The sequence below is a fragment of the Alligator sinensis genome, unplaced genomic scaffold, assembly GCF_000455745.1.
Source record: "Alligator sinensis unplaced genomic scaffold, ASM45574v1 scaffold308_2, whole genome shotgun sequence".
NCBI lineage: Eukaryota > Metazoa > Chordata > Crocodylia > Alligatoridae > Alligator > Alligator sinensis.
Window position 1 is genome coordinate 1,453,040 of NW_005842082.1, and position 4,954 is coordinate 1,457,993.

Below are 4,954 nucleotides of genomic sequence, written 5' to 3' on the forward strand. Positions count from 1 at the left end.
CCCGCCAGGTCACAGCCAGGCAGCAGCCCCCACTGCCAGACTGCTGCAGTGGGTAGAGGGTGCAGGGAACTCTCAGTGCTGCTTCAGCAGTCCAGCTGGCACAAGGGGTAGTGTCCCTAGGTACCAATTGGCTGGGCCCCAGAAGCTCCTGAGAGCTAGTAGCCCTGAGCTACTTGCCAGGATGGCTTTTTATACTGCTGGGGCCAGAACAGGGCAGCTTTTTATACTGCTAGGGACAGCACAGGTGCTAGCCCCCGGCTCTAGCTCCCTCTAACTGCAGATCCGGGAGGAGCTAGGCAGGGTTATTTTGTCCCAAGTGGCACAATTTGCTCCATAACAAGGTGCATGTCTGAGCATGTGCGCTGAGTTGGGGCAAAAAGTCCTGGCTCAAATCTGCACTGCTTCTTTTTGAGATGCTGCAAGTGCACATGCTTGCATGTATGGATGAGTCCCAGGAGTTCAGTGCACATAAACTGCTTTCAAAATGGCCAAAACTGGTTTAAGATAAACCTGGATGGATGCAGTATGATATTTAACTGATTTAGATTAAATCAGTTTATTGACATTCTGTCCCAGATCCCCTCCAGATTCAAGTCAACTCACAGTCCCTCAGCATCCCAGGATGCTTTGTACCTCCCCCACAACCCCCCCCCCTCACAGGGGAGCTAGCCTTGCCCAAACTGTCTGATCCAGCCAAGCAAGGAGGTGTGGTATAGTGCCCCCTGGCTTCTGGCCTGGGCCACTGCAGGCATGTAGCTGCATTTCTAGAATCAAAAGTGAATGTCTGTTCACTTGCTTGTCAGTTCAATCTACACAGCTTACACTAACCTGCAAAACGGAATCAATTCAGCCTCAGACTTTTTGACCATCTGTACTTAGCCTAATAGTCCTGTGTGGGGAATAGGGGACATGAGGGACACCATGAGCCTCCCTTGAAAAACACTGGAGCAGATGGATATTTTTGGTAGGAGTACACTTTCTGCTAAAAATAGGGATACTTACAGCTAGGGTTCATCTAAACTTATCTATTAATAGTGTGTCCTGGAAGCACTAGTTGTTGTTTAGATGCCTGCACAGTAGCAAAAACTCCACATAACTTTACCTTGCTTTTTCCTTTCCTTGGAGAGAGACAGAAGCTGGGAGTCCTGCCAGCTCTTGTAAGAAAATGAGTCTGTGTTTGAGGTGTGGTACTTTTGGATATAGCAGTAGAATTCTGGATGATTTGAGAAAGAGGGTTGTTTTTTTTTAATGTTGGCTTCTAAGGCCCTCAGGTTAGAGGTAACTATGACAGCTAATGAGTAGAGTTTTAAATGTGGTCCCACAGTTAGGGCCCCAGCAGAGAAGGCAGGAGCACTGGCTTCTATTCTCCACTCCACTACTACTGTATTGGGAGGTGACTTACTTAACCTGTCTGTGCCTCCATCTCCTTATGGATACAATCAGAACAAAATATGTTTTTCTACCTATGAGATGTACAGTTGGAAAGGCTGATATGAATTTTAAGTATGTATTACTCTTTGGCACACCACTCAGTTTCATCAGTAACATTTATGACTTAAATGTCAATACTTATTTTAGGGCTTGTCTTACACCAAGAAATTACCTCATGCTCACTAGTTGTTAACCCCTACCAGCTGACGTGTTAAACACAATGGACCCTGTTTGCACTGAATGTTTAACATTGTTTTAATTGCCACAACTCCTCAGGGCCATTTTCCAACCTAATGTAATTGCCAAATGAGACAAATACTAAAAGCCTAGAAATGCTCACCAGGACAACTCAGTGTACACCAGGTTCATTTCCATTGTCAGCTCAGTCATTTATTTAGGTTTATCAGGTTTTTCAAATTACATTTTTCACAGATATAGATGCATGCACATGTGTAAATATAAACCTAGAAGCTAAAGCTCCGCTTTCACATTCAAATGTAAAACCTAACTTGAGTGTCTACAATTCCCACTGTCCAATACAAAAACCAGAGAAAACGTGTTTGGAAGGTCACCTGGCTTCTGAAACTGGTAGGGGAAGCAAGCTAAACAAGAGCATCCTCCAGAGATACCTGCCTGCTACCAAGAAACTAAACTTTCTGCACATCAGGAAATGCAGTTGCATCTTATTCAATATTATCTGTTGTGATGGAGGATAAATTAAGATGTACATGTTATCACACTTCACAGAGCCATGTACCTGGAACCTAAGAAAGATTCATGTGCAGTATGGGTATAAGGTGCTATTGGTAAGCTAGTAGCCTCTAAACATAGCTTCTGAATGTGCATCAAAGTTAGTCCATACAGGGCACGTCTACATGTGCCGCTATGGTGTTGTTGTTACTGTGCTGTCATTTAGTACTTCCTTTTGGAAGTACTAAAAGATGGTGCAGTAATAGCCCGTACTGTGCCATGTGCACTGCGCATGATTTATTTTTTTCTTTTTAAACGAGGGAGTGCGTCGCTACGGCAATGTAGATGTAGCATCATGGTTTTTGCCTGCAGATGCTACGTCGCCATAGCACGTTGCTATGGCGATGTAGTGTCACGTGTAGATGAGCCCACAAAATACACTGCAGTCATCCAGTGATAGTGTGGAACAAAGGCATGGGAGGCAATAGTAAAATGCACATCTGAGAATGATGATGTCTGTGGGTAAGGCACACACAAGTGAGAATGAATAATTCTAGCTCCTGATGACACTGGTACAAAAGGACTAGTTCTCGGAGTATGCCTGGAACACAAATTTTACTGGCAAGTCTTTGAGGTCATAACACCAGACACTGGCCCTGTCATAAGCTCTGGATTCTGTTCCCAACCAATCATTACTTCTGTCTGATCAGGATTGATCAGGCCTTTCATCCAAGTTTGTTTCACCAAGAGCCGGAAAATCACTGTAGTATTTCCTCTTGGTTTGATGGCAAGAAGAGGCAAACTGTGTTCCCCACCTAGTGATGGCATTACAGCCCAAACCACCCTGTTCTCTCTCTTAAGAGACCTCAGGTATATTCAGTGTTGGAGAGAAGAAACTCTTTAGGCTCCTGCAGAGAAGAGAAGCCCTGGCATGTTGAGGATTAGCATGCAATACTGTAAGCTCTATCTGGGAGGATGAAAGTGTCTCAGCCACCAGAACCGGTGTCTGCAAATAAGATGATAAAACTTCATGGTTAATCATATTGAAGGCAGCTGACAGAAATAAATCAATCAATAAGGATGTCCAAATTGCATGGCCTCTTGCTAAGAAGAGATCAGTTAGAGACACCAACTCAATCTTCACTCCACAATCAGGCCTGCAACCTGATTGAGAAGGATCAAGATTTTTCCAGGGTCATAAACTTACTTTCCCTTCATAAACCCTTTGGTCCTTAAAGCATGTCAAAAGAAAATCTGCTCTAATCTAAATCTAATCCTACTTAACCTAGTCTGACCTGGTCTTCCAGAATGCTGTAGGAGTCAAAGGGTCCCATTCAAATTATATTTTATGCACCCCTTTTGTACTTGGAAGCTGGTATTCTGTCACACACCTTGAAGACTTACTAGCGTAAACCTGAACAAAGGCCAGAGCACTATAAGAATAGTGTAATATTCAAGAAAGAGCCTGGATATTTAGAAATATTTGAGATATTAATAAGATTAATAAGAAACCAAGATATTAATTAAGATTAATAAGAAACCAAGACAACCTAGAAGTATTCAGTAAATGTGTGTGCTTACTTGGAAATTATAAAGTTATAATATTGCATCAAATATATAGGGGAAAAGGGAACAATGAGTTAATGAGTTACATTTTCACCTCTAAATATCTGTGATCAAATCCTCACTGATGGTACAGGGAAGAGAGGATAGTATAAGGTAAGACTTTATGATCTCATCTTACTGAGTCCCTATTTGCACGGCAAAATCACCCAACAGTTTGGCATGAAGTCAGGTGGTACAGGTGGGGATTAAGGTGCACTGTCAGAGCCAGGTGGGGATGCTTTCAGAATGCCTGTCTGCATTGAGCTTAGCTGAGCTCATGCTTCTAGATCCTTTCTTTCACAAATGCTCAATGCACCCACATATTTTAAAGCATCTCACTACATCCCTTTAAAAATATTTTTCAGTCATTGAATGTACTCAAAAGTGCCTAAGAATTGTTGTGCCCAGTTTTATAGCCGAGGAAAAGGAAGTTCACAGAAGTGAAATGTGAAATGATTTGCCTTAAAAGCATGCGATGGATTTGAGAACCAACCTATTCTTCTGCCTTCCACTCACTAACCTCATCCTCTGGGTTATACAGCCTCCAATTTTTTTTTTACTGAACCATTAGATGGTGCTGTAGGAAGAGCCTGTGACTGAAAGTGAACTAAAAGTGTAAATTAAAAGTGATCAGTAAAGAAAAAAATGTGTCCTTTATTTTTTACTTCTCTTCAAAGTACAAAAACCTTAACATTCTTACAAAATATGTATTTTTTTTCATTTAAGAAAGGAGTCCTGTCCAGGCTGGCTGTCAATGATAGCAGGAGAAGATATAACACGAACTAATACGCTACCAGATTTTAAAGGCATACAAGGCAAAATTTTCCCTGTATAGCTCTGACTGTGAACCTTAATCCTGACCTATAACCTGACTTTATGCCAAATTGTTTGGTAATTTTCAAGGCATCCAAAATGCTGTTTGTATACCTAGCTTAACACCATGAATGAACCTAATTATCAGAGAGTAGGTGTTCAGCATTTTCTGAAAATCAGCTCCCTTATATGAGTCTGAGGTTGGACAAACGGCAATAGAGATATCCAAAATCACTAGTCACTTTTGAAAACGTTAAGCATACTGTGATAATATTTCAGGATGCATGCACAAAGAAAAACTATTGGGCAATTCCTGAACTGCCATTAAAAAAAGTGAAATGGTTTAGCTGTAGACAGGGGCAGCTATGTTCACTCTCTCTTTGCATTTCATTTATATAAGAAGGGATATTTCCCT